Here is a 20353-nt window from a genome sequence, read left to right on the forward strand (position 1 = left end):
ATATTTAACCAGAGAGAGTTGCATCCCAAGTATATTTCTCTCCTCTCCCCTGTTATTGAGGGAGAAAAAAATGTTTTAATTGCCCAGGTTCAAGGGAGAGCAGGGCAGAGAGTGAGCGGCTGCCAGCCGTTGGTGTAGCTCTTTTTCTGTTAAGTGGAAAATTGTTTTGCCATGAAACACCATCTGTCCGCTTTGCTGGCTGGCTCCACACTGATCTGTCTATCTGTATACTCAACTTCAGTTTCAAGTGTAGCAGCCTTTAGAGCTACACACAAGTGTTTACTTTTAATTCCACTGAAAGGTGGAGAATTGCCTATTTGAAGTTATTTTAGTCCAAAGTATGATGATGACTCTGACCAAAATGGATAAATAAGAGGACAGCTCCAAAACAAATGAAAAATGTGCCTTCATTTGATCTACATGCATCACAAATTGGAGATACAGCAGGGTAAAATTATAAATTGTGACCATAGATTAATGAAGATTCACAGGCAAGGACAACACCATCAATGAGATGTACATGATAGTTTATTGAGATGAAATATGAGAGCAATGCTGATAAAGGCAATTGAGTACGAGTGCAATGTTGATAAAGTGTTGAATGGCTGCAGTGTGGAGAAGGCTTCTTTAAGGATCAACATCAGCTCCTAGTCTGCAGCTGTAACCTTGGCCTTGCTCCTCTAATCATGTGTTCTGGGACCCTTCAGCTGGAGGCTGTTGGGGCTGCTCCAGTAGGGAAGGCATGGCCAAGAATAATCTGGGGGAAATCCTGGACAAGGTTAGAACCTTCTTAAATTGGGATAAAGACTAGGATCAAGTAGTCACTCATTATGTGATGACCAAAGGAAACCAAAGGAGGGCCGATGGGAATGTCCATTCTGGAGTATGGGCTAGATGGCGAGGTAGGATCCTAGACCGTAGGGTACTGAGGCAGCGGGCCAAGAGAAAGGAGAGTCGATGTTATTGAAGTGAACAGATTTCTTTGACCTTTTGTGTCTCTGCAGGGGAGGTGCAATTATAATGCAGCAGAGCCAGTGGAAGTAAACACATAGACTAGCTAGATCAGCTCTGCTGCCGTCGTGGAGCCGGAGTGAACATGAAGGAAGATGTTGCTAGATGAATCTCTAAAGCCAATGAAAATCGAATGTTTCTTGTCGATGAGGCAGATCTAAACGTATCCTAAACCACCCTTTCAACTACATAATGTCGATAATATTAGTCATACTGACAACAATTTAACCTCCACATTTCACATTGTCTTTCGAAATGAATTACTAGAATCTGTAGCGAACAGATTATTTCCTCCACCATTTTTCCCATTTCCTCATTCAATTCCCTACCATCATTTTGTCTGCTTGTATTCAATATCCATGTCTGATCATCATTTTTATGTGAAATCATTCATGCTAATATCTACTTAGTAAATAAACATTTTCATTTTGACCCAGTTGTTGTTCCTTTGACGTAGAGAACTGAGATCAGTTTTGTCGAGATGTCATACTTTTAGATACTTGACTGACAACTTAAGCTATTCATTTGATTTCAGGTTTCCTCTTCGGAGATGGCTCCCCCAAATCAAGGACAAAATCTCTACACAAACTACAGTATTTGTTTTTTATGTGTATCTTTGTGTTTTTCTACAGGCAACACAACACATAACTGAAGACACTTCGTCTCATCCACCCTACCAACATTATAACGTAAGTAAGCAACATTTTGAACTACTGTCATCTCTAGCTGTCTTTTCATGGCAAGGTTGCTTTCTCATTGTTCTGGTTATGTGCTCCAGTCCAGTGGATTTGAGAAGAAACATGATTAATGTGTTGACACACTTTTGTTTGAATACTTGGAACCTTGCGGGATGTTCACAGATTCTGAAGGTTCTCCTCTTGGCATGCCTTTCTTTGGGATGGATTGTTGTTTAAACGCTTTTACAGGATTGTTATTTTTATTTTAAGAAGGGTGGGGAACTCTGTCAGACAAGCCCCATTGCCGTTTGGATGCAGGGATCCTGCAGCAATTCTCCACCTCCTCCTCTGTGTGAATGTCTCAGAGGCAGTGAGTGGTGAAATTTTGCTCTGGTGCTGATCCGCCTCTGGAGGTAGTATCAGGGGCGCATTACTGGCAAACTGAACCAGTGTTGAATGGATAAGCCGGCTGCGCATATCGAGGGGGCGTCAGTCTGACAGTCTGATAACGTCTACAGGTCCTTTACTCAAATAAATAAAGAGAAATGTCCCACAAAGCAATGCTACATGACCAAACAAAAGCAACATAGTAACTGTAACTGTCTTTGGCAAAAAAAATACTGCAGATATAGGTGGAGGAGTGTCTGTCCTCCTGTCTGTCCTCCTGTCTGTCCTCCCAAATCTTCGTCACATTTCTACCTGAAAACAGCATCTGTGTTTGTGATGAAAATAAATCACAGTGATGGTCAGCCCTCCTGACTTAGACTTCAGTGAACTTTCCCCCAGAAAACAGCCCCCCTCCCTGCGAGTGACAGAGTCAGACAGTGACCTGTTTACTAATGGTGATTATGTAATTATGTAATTTAGAGTGAAAAACATAACTTTGTCACTTTCCAGGATGTTTGGTGGGTCAGGATCTCAATCACAACACATAATAACAGCATCCATATGATTATAAACTATCCGCGTGTTTAGATTGACATCTTACAAACACACAGACATCATCATCGTGAGGTGTACCGTCTGCAGCGCTGCTCGGCTCTGTGTCGGTGACCTACGGCCAAGAATTGGCAAACCACAGTTGCGATAATAATGCAGCGTCTCTGTGTGAAAGGGGCTATGGAGGCAACTGATCCATGGTGGTGATTAATGGCATTTCCTTTTGTTGAATGTTGTTTTCGCCTTCCCTATGGCTTTACTGGATAAAACAGTAAAGAGTGACAGGAAAAGGTATCACAGAAAGAGAGGGCAGATGTAGATTTGAACCTGGCCACTGCTGCGAGGACACAGCCTCTGTACACGAGGCAAATGCTCTACCAACTGACCTGCTGGGGCACACTGTTGCCAACTCCTCAGTAAGGGAAGTCACTATTGGCTGTCCTAAAAGTCACTAAATGATGCCATCACCTAATTTGCATAACTGAAATGTGCATTTAATCATGATGGGCACCGTAGGAGAGATTAATAACCTTGCAGGAGAGACTATACGTGAGTAAAAACACCCTTAATATTTTTAGAACTACAAATGAACTTATCTTAGTGCTGTTATTTATTTTAGACAAAGAACATTTTACATTTACATTAACCAGTGGTGGCTTCATGCACGTTTCACATCATGGATACAGCGGCTGAACATCTTCTGCACCAACTGCAGCTGGGGTTAGGGTTAGGGACGGGAGAGGGGCCCATGGCAACACCAGCTGCCTGCTGAGAAGTGTAAGAATGATATATGCTTTTACGTTAGAGTCTACAAAAGTCTCCAATAACACCAGGAAAAAAAAATCACTAGACTTGTTGCTAGTGGCTTTTTTGAAAAAAGAGTCGCTGAATATTGCTACAAAGTCATAGTGGCAACACTGCTGGAGCATTCCATAGGGGGTATTTCTGATTTTAACTTTAGAATTGACTGCATGTAGTCTCAAGAGAAAAGTATATACTATTTCTCTTCAGTCAACTGTGGTTGATTTTATCAACAAGCAAAATGATCTTGCATTGTTGGGATTATGTGTTCAATTTGTGGACTGGGGACAGCACTGTGAAACTTCAGTCTCTCGCTGAGTTTTGTAATGTGGTCACCATCTATAGACTTTAATAACCAACCACCAGTCACTAGTTAAATGTTGACAGGGTGGTCAAGATCCCAGAGTGGAAGCCAATCACAGTCATTTTTTGTATATAGGTTCAGTTTATGTCCCATTTCTGTATAAGAAGGTCACGCACACCTTAGATGAAAGAATAAAAAGAAATCTGCTTGATTGTTACACAAATGCATTACACAAACTGCTTTAACACCTGGTGTAACAAGTTTCATATATTGCAGTAGAAGCGTAGTGAAGAAGCAGCTGACTCACAAATGGTTGACATACATTATGTCTTAAGTGTAATCAACCTCAGCCACAACACAAATGCCAAGTTGTTTATAGATCACTGTTGTTGGCACAAAACCACATAACCATGCCTGGCTTGGAAGGTCTAGTCTAGTTATGTATGTCATTTAGTGCCCCTTTACACCAAACCTGTTTAGTTTGGTTAATATGAACTCAGGTCTGGTTTCCGTCTGGTGGCGTGGTTTTGTATGGGCCAGTGCGAAAGCTGTCAAAGCAAAACATGGACTCAATTGCAGTTGAGATAACTGGTAGCTGTTTTTGCCCACAAAAGAAAGCTTCCTTAGCTACCTGTCTCCGCAGTGTCCCACACAAGTTTACTTTGGTTAAAAATAATTTAGGTGTTTTCTTTTAACTCTGCCTTTCAATTACTTCACGTTTGACTTTGGGTCAGATAAAATAATGAACTTTTCCCAGTGAGGTGTATCTGTGGTGCAGAAGCTGGCTTTGACAAACAGCTTTCTGAGCAATTTATTTTTCACACCCAGCATGTTTTTTGATATATATTTTTTTTAATAATTTTGACTCACCTTGGAATGAATTTCCTTTCCTTCATTAGCGAGAATGAAATCTGTATAGTTGTATTGAATATAGCCCTAGGTCACAACACTCAAATGAACCAAATCCTATTAATTTAAGGTCGCTGAGGTGATGGTGGGGTGTGGATGGCAGAGCTGAATGTGTGTGTATCAAAAAGAAAGAAGCAGTGGTTTCAGATATGGACTGGAGGTGTCCTAAGCAATAATTATACTTTCTAGACTAGGGGTCAACTGACATGGCTTTTTTTCAGGGCTAATACCAACACCGATTGTTACAAATCAAGGAGATTGCACAATGTCTGGGCATGCTACTGATGCATTGATGGATGGCGTCCTGTGGCAGTACTTGGCAGCACTTGATGCCTGATACATATGTCCCATATGTGTTCAATCGGGATTTAGGTCAGGGGAACGATATGGCCAGTTGATGGCATCAATGCCTCTGTCATCCACAAAGTGCCTACAAACTCTGGACACATGAGGCCAGCTATTGTTCTGCACCAAGAGGAACCCAGGACCCTTTGCAGCAGCATAAGCAGTAGGCGATATGAGGAGGGTTGGCGTTCCCCTTGTTAGCAAAATGACCAAAAAGCATCCGCCTTTTTAACCTGCCATCACTCTCCATCCCCTAGTAACAGATAGAGGCTCTGCTTCTGAAACATTCTCACTATGAATATTGTTCTCTTTATACATTCATGGTGTGATATCGTGCGGAGGGCGGAATAAAACCTGTAGCAGGCGCACATGTTTATTTTCAGTAATGTTCAAGTTTTTGCAGACATCAGTTTTTTTCCTGACAGTATTAATAATACATTTGCTATTTATATTCCAAATATAAATGTTACTTTTTTTAAGTTTGTTTTTTTTGTTGTTGTTGTCTGTTCAGAACATGGTGGTTTGTGTTATGTAGGTAATTGTCATTTCTGTGCTGGTTTATAGTTTAACCATTAGTAAGGTAGCTGTTACATTTCCTGACACCAGCTGTTTTATCACCCATTGAAACACAGCCCACTGGAATGACTTTCTCCATTCTGTATCTGTAGTTTTTAAATATAAGGTTTTCAAATCAGACAATATATCTGATATATCTGTGGTAGGCTTATATTGGCTGATAAAATCGGCCTAATAAGTCGGTCAGGCTCTACTATTTTGCACTGTGCATTGTGCGTCCTTCAAGGCATTTAGATGGTAAAAAAATTCCAGGGGGTCATGTAACTTAAAATGACCCTGCTTGAAGTGTATTGTGAGAAGCATGAGAAAACCCTGCCTGAATAAACTCAGTCCACTGTTACAATTTAAACTTGTATTTACTCATTACTTTAATTCAGTAAAAAAAAAAGGAAAAACAAAAAAAGACAGGTGAAGTAGGAAGAGAAGGAAGTTAACTGGATTGTAGAATTAGAAATGTCACAGTTATGGTTAAGGTGTCCTGTAACAATGTCCTTTGGAAGGTGCACACAGGTGAGGTGTGTCGGGGCAGGGTGGTGCTCCCATTGGGCCAGCCCCCCTGTTAAAAATGAACAAATCACCTACTGAGCGTAAGGTCAACAATCACTCTGAGGATTTCATCCAACCACCAAACTTAATTTTCACCATGATGTCTCCAGACTCTCTCACACCTGTCACATGTGTTCAGTGTGAACCTGATCGCATCTGTGAAGAGAACAGGGTGCCAGTGGCAGATCTACCAATTCTGGTGTTCTCTTGGGAATATCAATTGAGTCCAGCTCTTTTCGCGTAACAGTCAGTCTCCTGGCATCTCCTCCATTCTCTTGAGACTGTGCTGGGAGACACAGCAAACCTCCTTGCGACATCCTGGAGGAACTGGACTACCTGTGAAACCTGATTGGGCTGCAGATACCGCCTCATGCTACCAGTAGTGACAAGGACAGTTGCAGAACACAAAACTAGGGAAGAGTCAGTCAGGAAGGATAAGGAGAGAGCAATTGTCTGTGGCCACCACATTCAAAATCATTACCCTTTTTGGAGGTTGCCTTGATTGTTGGCACTTTCATTTACACCAGTGCAGGTGAAATTAATTCAGTATCGCTTGTGCTTCCAATCAGATATTGTTGTGAGCTGTTGCATCAGAGTCTAAATTGCGTATTTAAATTGTTTAAATTGTTCAATCTGACAGAAAAATCATCGCTACCAATAGTTAGAAGATTGCAAAATCTAAACGCAGATAACTGTCCAGGGCGGATAATCATTTTACCCCTATCCTAGATCTGCGTTCCACACAAGGTGAAAGCTGATGGACATATCACAGTATCTCAACTTGAATAATCATGACTAACCCCAAGATTCCGCCAGATCCGTGTCCTCTGTGTTACAGTTCTGAACCAGTTTATACATACAGGAACACAAGGGAGGGGAACAGTTGGGCTGTATTTCTTATTGCTACAAAATTAAGCATATTTAAGACATCTTCAGACAAAATCCATTACCTTTGTCTTTGCCCTTTTGGTTTTACATTGTCATTGTTTATGGGATATGGTTGTGGCTTGGGTGATTGGTTGATTGTTTTGTACCTGTCTGTCATCCTTCTTCAAATAACCATATTTCCAGAGTAGACGAAAAATCTTAAACTTCAAATGTAACCTGACGCATTTTCCAGAAAACCTCAAGGCAGCACAGTTCAGTCCACCCTCTCCTTCGCTGTCTGTCTGTTTTGTTCATGTATTATAATTTACTTTTGGGCCTTTATTTGAGAGGACAGCTGAAGAGTTGACAGGAAAGGGGGAGAGATGGAGGATGACCAGCTGGAATCGAACTCTGGATTGATACGGTGAGGACACATCCTCTGTTCATGAGGCACATGCTTTACCAACTGAACTACTATAGGGCAGCCTGTTTCTTTCTTTCTCTCTCTGCTCAGTGCTCTCTGTTTCTGTTTTGGTGTGAATATCGGTGCTTGTCACAGATATTCACACCAATCTATCACTAGACAGAGGAGGCCTGCCTGCTCCTCCAAATGAGAGAGTAAAAGGCTTTCCCTCCAGCTCTGCTAATGATCATCTAGAAATTACAATAATGGAATTCATGCTTGTGTCTTCATGTGTGCCTTGTTTGTGCTGTGTCTGTGATTGGTGTAGTGGAATCTCAGTGATTTTGCACTCGTCTCGGGGGCACCACCTCCAAATTACATCAAATCAATGATCTATTAAGTTATCAGTCATACATCCAAAAGTGTGACTTCTTAATGAAATTGATCTCTTCACTCACAAGGAAAACACAGTGCATTTTTAGACTGGGTCTAAATGAAAATACTTATTTATTGAATACATGCTAATCCAATGTTTTATAAGAAGTGATTTTCAAACATGAAGATTCAACAAGTACAAGCAATCAAGATGATGATAATGAGTTGGAATGATGAATTGGGAATGGTGGAAGAAACTGTCTATTCAATATGCTGAATACGCATTCTCGTAAATAATATTGAAGGAGATGCAAAATTGGGAGGTTGAATCATTGTCAATAAGATTATTACTGTTGTTGTTGTTGTTGTTGTTGTTATTATTATTATTATTATTATTATTATTATTATTATTATTATTATTATCATCATCATCATCATCATCATCATCATCATCATCATCATTATTTAGACATAATTCCAGTCATGAACAGTTGAAGAAGATAGTTTGTGCCTACTTTGAGCTGGAAAGGCTGGTCATGTTGTTCCTGAGATGACAGGTGGTTGCCAGCTGACAGGTTCTGCCAGGCTGTGGACTGGTGATGGAAGTCTGCCAGCAGACTTTTCCACAAAAAGCAGCTTAGTGGTGGTACAGTAGTACAGACTACAGAGCAGAAGAGCCATCACCTGGATCTCTCTCTCAGGCGGGTTGGTAGCAAAAAGTAACACTTGGTGCGTTCAGCTTTGCCAGATAACAACACAAAACTATCGAATGCCTCAGAAAAAAAGGTTGTATAAACTTGGAACAAAGTTATAATAGGCTCAGTTGGCATTGAAATTTGGCTGCCAAATTAAGAACAGAAACCATCATGCAAAAAAAAAAACAGTCAAAAAAAATAGTATATGGAAACAAACAAGAGTAACAGAATAAGTAAAAAAAACACAAGGCTATCATGAGGGTGGGGTGACAGATGAAAAATAAAAAGAAAGACACAGAAGCAGCAACAAAACTAAAAAGAAGTGTTGGGAACATGTTTCCAGTAGTTTTATCTTTGTGAGGATATGGGGTGGGTTTCTGGTCCGTCAACCAATCAGGAGTCTTTCCATTTGCTGTTTGAGACAGTGACTCTCAAAACTCAAAATTATTAAACCACAGAGTTGTGTGTGCTGAAACACATATATCATCCACCATGACCCATTCAAATAGTCAGAATAACAATATATTAAACTAGAAGTATATGAAAAAGGAAATAAACAAAGAATGAAACAAATACATTAGTGGTTTGCTCTTTTAGGCACTATCAGGAAGAATGTTAACTTCATGCAAATAGCTGTTCAACAAAGAGTAAATAATTCCTAACTCTACTGCTAAATAAATTAAGATTCCACATAATTTCCTTCACTTAAAGCAATAAGATATATTCTAGTTACTTAGTCAAGATAGTTATTAACACAGAAACAATTAACCATTCCTGATAGATAGATAACAGTATTGTCACATATTAGAAATGCAATGTAAATATGAAGGAATAACTCAGGTTTGGAAAGTCTTAAAACAATGGAATTTTCTTTGAACATAATGGCAAATGAATGAACGAAACAGGTACTTTATAATGGTTTTTCAAAGTGTACTGCAAAGGTAGACGCGTGAAATGTTCAGTCAATTTGGTAGCCAGGCAGATTTATGATTCCTGTTGTGATCTTCCAGGCTGCCCAGTTAGGAAAAGGAGGCTTTTCAAAATCTCATACTTGTGTTTGTCAGGGCTGCTACGGGAAAGGGGCTTCACACTGCAGTGTTACTTAGAGAAGAGAAGGCTCTGGCAGTGCTCCTCCTGTTTGATGTTGATGTCCTCAGCCATTTAAGCAAACACTTAGTAGCAGTATCAAAGATGAGGTCTGGTTATTCCCAAACTGTGGAACAGACTCCAGACTCCATTTTCCATCCAGTGTAATTTGTACTTTTGGCCATGATAATCTCACCAGGTCAGGTAAAAGTCAGTTTGACTTGTTAAGCTTGTCCTTACCTCCAACCTCCCCACTGCTCAAAAAAAAAAAATCAAGGGAACACTTAATCCTTACAGTATAACACCAAGTCAGTTAAACTTAATCGGTATCAATCTGTACATTTAGGAAGCACAACTGATTCTGAATGAATTTCACCTGCACTGGTGCAAATGAAAGTGACAACAGGTGCAATGGAGAGGCAAAAGCAAGACGACCTCCAAACAGGGTAATGATTTTGAATGTGGTGGCCACAGAAACTTGGTCTCTCCTTATCCTTCCTGACTGATTCTTCTCTAGTTTTGTGTTCTGCAAGTGTCCTTGTCACTACTGGTAGCATGAGGCGGTATCTGCAGCCCAATCAGGTTTCACAGGTAGTCCAGTTCCTCCAGGATGGCGCATCCATACATGCAGTCACAAGGAGGTTTGCTGTGTCTCCCGGCACAGTCTCAAGAGCATGGAGGAGATACCAGGAGACTGACCGTTACACGAGGAGTGCTGGACAGGGCTGTAGACAGGCATCAGCTCAGATTACTTTGATTTTTGGGGTGATTTTGAATCCAGCGGTCAATGGGTTAATGATTGAGGTTTCCACTGACTTTTGTTAAGTAATTTTGTTCTCAACAAATTATACAATGTACATCACTAAAGCTTTTCAGATGGGGACTCTGTCAGAGTGCAACAGTGACAGAGCTTTAAAGGATATTTTGAGATCTGTATAATGATGAGATCAGAAAGAACACAAATTTGATTATTAGTGCATGTATTTCTGACTTGCTGATGGATAAAAAAAGTAACTCATTTACAAAGGGTGCAATGGTTGCAACATCAGGCAAATAAAAAACAACCTTAGGAACAGAGATGATCCATCAGCAACAGGTCAGGACAAATGGCGATAAAACCCCCAGACAAAAAGTCATCAGGGTTGTGTTGTGTGCAGGCTAGTGTGGGTGTGTGCATGCATTCATGGGGAAAATAAATGATGCAACATAGTGCAAAACTCCAAAATACAACAGTCCTTAGCTGGTCGGTGTAAATGGCAGCAGTAATTGACACTGTTACCTCACCAGACGTGTAAACACACACACACACACACACACACACACACACACACACACACACACACACACACACACACACACACACACACACAGAGTGACTGATAACTTTGTAAATAATTGTAAGCTGTGTTGGAACTATTCCCTTTATTATAAATACCTACTGTGGTAGTTTAGTAGTATTTTTTATCTTTTATTTTTTATACTGTGCATTAACCTGGGACATCCAACAATTATGAATCATCATTTGAAGTGAAATGTGCACATCTATTAAAGACAAAACATTGCAATGGCTGATATTGACCCACATTTGCTGATTTACAATGCCTCCATGGAGGATTGTCAAAGACAGCACTGAATTCATGAGATCAATTTCATCAGCTACAATGTGAGCTGAGTAAAGCAAGTAAAATACAACTGAATTAAATCAACAAACAAGAGGGAGCTAGATTGTGGGACCTGCAGCTGAGTGCCTGTTCTCGGCTATCCTCCCGTTTCACACCCCAATTTGTGCCCTAGTAGTAGAAGTAGACCAGGGGTGCTCAAACACAAATCTTAAAAGGCCACAAAGATTTTTTTCAGTGACTCAATGGTCCATGTATTGAGGTTGGTTCAATGAACGATCATTCATGAACTCGTTCATATTTTGGGTGAACGTGAACTGAACGTACATATTTCTGCCTGATGAACGTTATTGTGAACGCGTTCATTCTGGCGTTTGTGAACGGCACATTCTCACAGCTTAACTTTGCGCAAGACCGAGCCAGATTTCCATCAAGACTTCCAGTTGAAAAAGGCCTTAATATATCGGAATATCGCCCAACCTTGCTGTTGTGTATAAAAAGGATGTTGGACGAGAGGTTTGTGCATGCAACTCACTTTACTTTCGATCAAATCTAAACTTAACTATTTCAGACAGAAACAGCTGCATACTAGACATGCAGTGAGGCATTACCAAACAACCATAGAGTAATTCACACCACCCCATGCATCATCAACATGCTAAGAGTGGAGGCAAAAACAAATGAAGGCAGCAGCACTACCCCAGACCCTGCCTCCATTAACACGGCATCTATGATTGATGATGATGTATGATTACTTAAAACAATTTTATGAAAAGGTCAGTGATGATCCAGGTGGAAAATATCTGATCTTTTTGTGTAAACTTAAGCAAACCTTTCAACAGCAAACCTAAAACAGCACATTGAACTAAAGCACCCAGCTAGTCTTTCAAGGTACCCTTATGTGTGAGTGAATAGAAATATCAAAAGACACAGCAACTGTGAGCCAAAACAGATCGTCTACCACCCAAATCATATTACCAGTGTACAGTAGCGGCTCCACTGTCTTCATCTCCCAGCCGCAGCTGGACAACCTGGTTCTGCAGTATATAGTCTGAGAGCTGCCGCTTCGGTGTTAAAACTGATATAAATAATAGCTGCCTGTGGTTCTATACGGGCTGTGGCAATAATAGCTTGCAGCAACATTTGTAAAAAAAAAAAAAAAAAAAAAGAACTATGAACTACTTTATTTTTGGAACTGTAAACTTAGTTCAAAATTTTGAATTGTTATTATTAGTTCATTTTAACATTTATGAGCTGAACTTTGAACTAGTTCATGTAGAAAGTGAACTTTCCCAACACTGTTGGTCAGGCCACATGCAATGATACTGTATAACATATTTCCTTTTCATTCAAAACAACAACAAAAATACAAACTAGAATAAAAGGTTGCTAAGTGAGCACTCTGTTGGGTTTTGTTGTTGTGTCATTTATATGAGAAGAATCCTGCTTACAGCTTGATATGACGATTTCAGTGCATTTATTTTTGTTGTTCTTACCTCTGAATTTTGAGGAAATGTCTCTTCAAAATTCCTATACTTCCTCTCAAAATGCCGTTTCAAATTGGAAATCTTCATCACAGCGACAGTCTTCTGGCATAATAAGCACATGGGTCTTGTGCTGGTTACAGGGAGAATGAATGCAAATTTTTCCGTCCATTCTTCTTCGAATTGCCTTTTTTTACTGTCCACTTTTCTTTTAGCAGTGAACTGGCTTCAGCAAAATGTCACTGTGCGAACTGCTCCATAAATGAAAGTGAAAGTTAAAAATTGCGCTCGCAGCAGTGAGTGACCTAGCTGTCTATGTATCATTGGCATGGAGACAAGTCCTGGTATACATGTGCTGACCCAACCAAAACATATAGTGAAGGAATAACAGTTCAGGGGCCACAAATAGGCGGGTGGTGGGCAGGGGGCCACCTATTGAGGACCGCTGAAGTAGAGGGAGGAATGGATTGCTTCTGGCTGCTGTGATGTTTTCCACTTGTATGTAGGCCAGTCATTCATTGCAAAAGACACTGCATAGCAACTTTTTACGCATGTGATAAAGTGTCAAGTATACTTGAATATATGGTCAGCTACTTTTATTTTAGTATAGAAGGAAAGCAGAAGTATCTCAAGTAAAAAGTAAAAACAAATTGTTCACAAGTAATAAATGCTGTGCATTTTGAAGTGTCATATTTATCACTCAGACGTTACTGAGAGCAGGAGCTGTCCCTGGTGCTGAAGGATCTGGCTCAACAGGAGCAGCTTTGCAGTCTGTACATTAAATAGCTCTTGTGATTCTTTAATAAGCAAAACCTCTGCAAATACATATCATGTTAATATCTTGTTCCCACTCACGGTCTCAGGGGTGCCATGTGCAGACCTGTTTGTCCATTGTATACATCAGTTAATGCTACTTGAACAGGTGGAGCAGTACACACACACATGCAGCACATACTTGTAGTATGTTAGAAATCAACGAGGCTGGCAGATTGAGAAACGGCAGATCTCCATATACTGAGAAATGGAATGGTTTAGGACTTTCTTTCACTTTCAAAACCAATATCTTACTCAAGGATACTTTAATGTACAGCCAGGGTTTCGAACAAGAGATCATCTGAGTAGCGGACGTCCCACTCAACCCCTGCGCCACAGCCACCCCTTATTAAGCCTTTCTGAAGACACGTAAACACACACAATTCTCATCCTCACTCAGTATTTAAGACACGCATGCATTCTTTCTTTCTCCCCATAAAACCCAAACACATGTGGAAACTTTCAGTGTCCCCCCTCTTAACACACACACACACACACACACACACACACACACACACACACACACACACACACACACACACACACACACACACACCATAAACTACAATGCCAAAGGAAAAGTCACAGGCTGTCCCCCACTATCGGAGGCGATCAGAGGCCCTATCAGCACACGGACATCAGCAGCAGGCCCTTTAACACACCTATCAGAACCTTTACACACACAAACACAAATGTAGAAACCAAATGTTCTTATGATTAGAGTCCTGCTGAATCCTCTTCTCTGTCTTTAAAACAAAACCATGTTAAATCAATGTAGCTCTGGTTTCTGTCTGCCTTACTTCCTTCTCTGTTGTCTCCTGCCTTTGTTCAGAAAGTAAATGTGGAGGGATGCCATAATCAGTTCAGTGTATGTGTGTGTGTGTGTGTGTTGTTCCATCACTGATATGATCCAGGCCGTACGTCTCTCTAGGTCATAGTAGACACTCAGACAAGGTCAGCCCGTCACTCCTGAAGGAAACTATCAGTCTCTGTGACCCAAGGCAGCAAAAGCAATCATTATCATTTCACCCTCTCTTTGGTAGGTTATCTACGGGCCTTTGAAAAGTCAGACAAAGTCTTGCCACTGTTACTTTTAAAGCAATTCACTGAAAAGATAGACAAGACCATGTGCAGTGTGTGTTTTACTCAGAAGTGCAAAGAGCTCCTGATTCGAAAGGTACTGCTTTCAGTCAGTGGTATCCATAACTGGGAAACTGAGCATGCTTGTCATATTAGAAGCAGATTGTAAGATTGTGATGTTTATTGCAATTTCAGAAATATATGCTGCCTTCCAGAGGTGGCTAGCCTAAAAATGTACTGAAGTAAAAGTGCTGTTACTTTTCACAAACATTAAGTCGAGTAGAAGTCAAAGTAGACATCAAATTAACTACTTCAGTAAGAGTACAAAAATACTAACAAAAAAAAGAAGAAAAACACCTGCACACTTCTGTCAGATTCCAAAGTTTTATTTGTTGTTTATCTTACTGGGATTATTTCAACCACAGAAGGTCTTCTTCAGGTATGAAGTTAACAGATGCATGTATCTATTTGTGACACAGTAATCAAGCATCATCATAAATAATAATCTGCCACATTTACACATTTCGTAAACTCTGTGTACACAAACAATGTTCTCAATGCTTGTGTTGATGTGTCGAGACCGGTGGTACTACGAGCAAAGTTTGCTGTTGTGTCGATCCTTGCCGTCACTAAATTGTTGCAAGCACTCCCATGGAAAATGACTTTGACCCAAAAATGGTAAATCTTAACAGTGCCTCTTCCATCATAATTATACTTTTACACGAAGGTTTTACTCATATACATTCACAAAAAAAAAAAAAAATGACCTCATGGCCACTACAGACACACTTAAAACTCTCTCTGTCACTGATGTGTTCTCTAATGTTCTACATCATACAACAGCAGCACTGTGTGCTATCCATCCATAAATATCAGCAGTTAACAGGATTTGGAGTCCATACTCCTGCTGCTTTGAACAGAGTCCTGTGGGTGGGTGAAGTAGGATTATTAGCAGAGCACAAGCAGACCTGGAACCAGCTGAATGCATAAAAAAAACAGTTTTTTAAATACAACATAGTAAAAGTAAAGGTCTTGTCTCAAAAATCTACTCAAGTAACAGTAAAAGTATGCTGCATTGTATGCTTATCCACTCCGAGGACACTCGGGCACAAAAACAGTGATGTAGTTCACGCTGTTCAATGCAGGACTGTACAGATACGTACACTGGGGAGACAAAACAACCTGTCCATAAACGAATGGCAGGAGACAGGACGGCAAACTCCTCAGGTCAAGACTCTGCTGTCCACTTACATCTGAACAAGAAAGGACGTTCCTCCGAGGACAACAATGTGAACATCTTGTCCAGAGAAGACAGATGGTTTGAGGGAGGTGTCAAAGAATCCATCTACATTAAACTGGAATAACCATCCTTGAAGAGAGGTGGCCAACGGCACGACCTATCACCCACCCTCAGTGCAGTCCTGAGCTCCTCTCCCAGACAGCTTAACACCCATTCACACCTGGACCGACCTCGACCCAACGAGCCATGTCAGTGCCGATTGGGACACACCCTCAAAGGCCTCTTGGATGATGGTTGAAACATTCTCAAGAAACTGAAACAAGTCCAGTTGCCTATGATACAGCACTTGAAGAAGAGCCTTCATCATCTTCATCGGTTGCCTCTGATTGTCACGGGGCCTGCCGTGGCAGTTGGGGTTTTTGTTTGTTTTGTTTTCCTCCCTGTCTGTTTTTCCCCTCCTCCTCTCCCCTTATCCTGCCGCGTCCCTGTGGTTCTGTGTCCGTGGGCGTGGTCGCCGCTTCCTGCTGCAGCGAGAGAGACGCACCTGTCTCCCATCAACTCATCAGCCTCTGACTGCACCTCCCTGGTCTCTCCCATTACTCGGCTGCCAGATTGTTCCATCACATATGGTGAATATACAAATGTTTTCAATCAACTTCCTGAGTGAATTTAATCTCTACGTTGCGAGTGTTTTTTTTTTTTTTTGCTACAGTCCTTTTGGATATTGGACCGCAGCTCAATCTTGTGTTTCTTCCCCAGCGTCTCTCGGCCTGCCTCCAAACGTCTCAGGCTGGAAGCACACTCTCTGCCGTCTCCTCGCCACACCATCCTACCTGCCAGCCCTCCTCATTCATTCATTTTCAATTGTTCAATAAACACCTCTGGAATGAACACCTGCCACCGTTCTCTGCATTTTGGGTCCAGACAAAAACCCCAAACATACGATACAGCACTTAGAATTACCATCACCTGGTTGACAGAGAGCCTTCATCCATATAGTTGCAGTTAAAGCATTCCATACTGAATATTGCTGTTGATACAATTTAATTATTTTCTGGTTCAGACTGATGCAGATCGAACAAAGGATTGAAACATTAAAATTTTTGCTTACATATTGGACAATGAAGAAACCGTTGTGTGTTTGCTTTATTTACCTCATTTGTTTCCGTTTGCTCTACGCCAGCTCTCTGTTATACCTCCTCGCAATTCTTACCTCCCTCTCTCTCTCTCCCTCCCTCCCTGCTGTCAGATGCTCAGCTACATTTCTTTATGCTAATGAGTCTAAGCCAGTGGTGCCAGTGTTGACGCTGCAGGACACATTCACAAACACTTAAGCAGTGTTCCAGGGGACGCAAGGCGCACTGCATGCAACCTCTCTTTCCTTCACCTCCACTGCCGCCCTCTACCCATCATCAGAAAAGCACATTTTAAATGTCAATTGGCATCAAGACAGACAGTACACCACAAAGTGCTTTGAAAGCAAGCCTCTGCAGTGTTCTAACGTTTTCTACGGAGGGATCAGTTTACACTCACATCAACAGGTTGGTTTTATTCAGTCTGCACCATGAAAAGGGTGCTTACATTTTCATTGAGTTCAACTAAAGATCTGACAGAGCTTGTATATTCTTCAACTGTGCTAGAAGGCTGGCAGTATGGACACCCAGCAAAGTCAGAGTACAGCTACACTACTGGTGGAACAGCCTCCTCTCTTCTGGTTTCAGAGGTTTTAAGAGACGGGAAGCTGGCTGCAAGTTCTTTCTCCCCTTCAGCCACAGGAGCGTTGGTGAGGTCCTACACTGATGTTAGGTGACAAGACCTGGTCTGCTGTCAGCGTTCTAGATCATCCAAAAGATGTTTGATTGGGTAAAGATCACTATGTTTTTATTTTCCGCACTAAATTTTGAAAAACATTTGTTTATGACTTTGACTGTTTAGATCTTTGTCACATGATTGTCACGTTGAAACAGGAAAAGGACGGATAAAAACTTTGAAACAAAGTTGGGAAGTACTGTTGACTACATTTTAATCATCATATTTGAGAAATAAAATGTCCCCTCACTTGAACGAAAAGGCCTTCAAAACACTGAACAATCAAATCACCAAGTATGCTACCAAACCGGATTAACGTGCTATTGTGCATTGTATTTGTATCGTATGGTAGCTTCCACTGCTGAGGTAAGTGACCACTTGTCCAGTAGCTCCATCCCAGTAGTGTTATCTTAAGTGTTAAAGAGCCATTTTTTTCTACTTAACTTGGACTAAACTCACTGTGTAGAACTTTATATATCCCATGGATACTATGTCTTTTTATCAGCAACACAGAGGTGGAAAATTTGTTAAAGAAATAGCTGCTCTCGCTACATACAATGGGACAAGCTGGCATTGTTCACCCTGTACCTGAGGAGCTAGAGCAGAGGTACTGAGGAGCAGAGCTGGAGTGAAGGTAAAGACTAAGCTAATAGCTAAGCTGTGGAAATACAAGACCTCTGCTCCAACAATAGTTATGGGGAATGGATTTGTGTTAGTATTTGTTCTGAGTTGTACATACAACTTGTACTGCATGTCCGCCCATCCTGGGAGAGGGATCCCTCCTCTGTGGCTCTTCCTGAGGTTTCCTCCATCTTTTTTTGTCCCTTCTGTTTGAACGTTTTGCTTCTTAGGACAGTCGTTCACTGTACAGATTGTAAAGCCCATTGACACAATGTGATTTTATTCGATTTTATTTATTTGAGTGCAGTTTACTTTGCCTGTCCTAAACTTGGAGGCGTGGAGCTACTGTGTTTCACTACGGTAAGAATGGACAGAGACACTAAACGCAATGGCAAATGGAAAGGAGGGGGACTCGTGCTGTTTATTAACACCAGATGGTGCAACCCAGGAAATGTTACGGTGTGATCTCATGTGCAGCAGGGACATTGTGCTGCTGGCGATGGGTCTCTGACCATATTACATGCCCAGAAAGTTCTCCCACGCCATTGTTGTTTGTTTTATATTTCTCCTCAGTTGCATGCCAAAACTGCATATGACATCATTCGCGCCACTGTCACAAGACTCCACACAACACCCAGATGCTTTTATTGCCAGTGTTGTGCCTGAACGCGTTCAGTGAATGATCGTTCATGAACTCGTTCATATTTTTGGGCGAACGTGATCTGAACGTTCTGTGTTCTGCCTGATGAGCATTATTGTGAACGCGTTCATTCTGGCATTTACGAACAGCGCTCTCGCAAAGTTTTGCTTAATTCGAGAGAGTGCCAGATTTCCATAGAACCTTCCAGGCGAAAACTGGCTAAAACACACCGTAAACAGGCCTTAATATGTAGCGGAAAATCACCCATCTGGCAACACCAGCCACCACAGAGTTGCACCACTGCGAAGCATGGAGGCAAAAACAAATGAAGGCAGCAGCACTACCTTAGACTCTGCCTTAGAGGTGGGTGAAAATATCAATTCATAAATGCATTGCAATATATTTTTTCAATATCATTCAGGCAAGCAGCGTCCCCCGACTACCCACTGTCCCTCATGGGACGCCCCTCGGTCCCCGCCTCCGGCAGCTGGAAGCACCTCACCTCGCTCGAGGGTCAGAGGGTGATGTGCCGCGGAAATACTGTCGGAGCTGCGGAGGCGAGTAGCCGATGTCTGACGCACCGCTCTTTCGGAGAATGTAAACTCCCAGCACAACTGATCTCACCCTGGCTGCTGCACCGTGTGCCCACAGGCAGCACAGTGTCAGTGTCAGTGTCAACGTTTTACTCCCTCACGTGTAGCCTGAGGGCAGAGGGACAGTGGTTATGTCTGTTTATGTCAGACAAAAATGTACCATGCAGCCCCAGAAACAATGGCACATTAACTATGGCTGCACTATTTTTATAACTAAACACATCACGTATCTCTGTTTACATTTTCAACTAGAACTACCAAGAGGAAAGATTTATAATTTAAGATTGCTTTTTTGAATTTAAAAATGATCAACAGGTACTCTAATGAATTATTTGTTTATTACTACTTATTACTGGATCAATATCCAAGCATTTAAATCAATATTGAATCAAATTTATACTGAATTGAATTGCGACCTAAAGAATCGAAATCAAATTGAATCGTGAGGTTCTTAACAATACCCAGCCCTACTCTGCCTCCACCATTAATATGGCATCTTCGTATGATTACTTAAAACTGTTTTATGAAAAGGTAGGTGATGATCCAGGTGGGAAAAATCTGACCTTTCTGTGTAAACTTGCTGGGTTTCAAGAAGCAACTCCGTACATCAACAACAGCAAACCTGAAATGGCACACTGAACTAGAGCACCCAGCTAGCTTTTCAAGGTATGTGCGAGTGAACAAAAAATCAAAAGACATGGTAACAGCGAGCCAAAACAGATCCTCTACCACCCAAATCACATTAACGGAGAAAAGTTGCGGCTCCACTGTCTTCATCTCCCAGCCACAGCTGGAAAACCTGGTTTTGCAGTACTAGTGCATTGCCCATAGGAAGCATGTATTCCAATAGAAAAGTGGGAGGTTAAGTAGTTTTTTCATGGATGGCCAAATGAGGCTGTGTTTGAAGGTGGGACATCAGG

At 41.3% G+C, this 20353-nt stretch overlaps 1 protein-coding gene across 4 annotated transcripts in view; it reads left to right on the plus strand.

Annotated features, from left to right (window-relative positions):
- The window catches only part of LOC119009647 (RNA binding protein fox-1 homolog 3-like), a 504213-nt gene that overhangs the window by 68573 nt on the left and 415287 nt on the right, over window positions 1-20353 (plus strand). For all 4 annotated transcript variants that reach the window (XM_037081113.1, XM_037081116.1, XM_037081117.1 and 1 more), the window contains exon 2: window positions 1644-1700. The gene's annotated coding sequence lies outside the window, so the exon portion shown is untranslated. The remainder of the gene's footprint in view (window positions 1-1643; window positions 1701-20353) is intronic.

This window comes from Acanthopagrus latus, chromosome 20, assembly GCF_904848185.1.
Source record: "Acanthopagrus latus isolate v.2019 chromosome 20, fAcaLat1.1, whole genome shotgun sequence".
Classification (NCBI taxonomy): Eukaryota; Metazoa; Chordata; class Actinopteri; order Spariformes; family Sparidae; genus Acanthopagrus; species Acanthopagrus latus.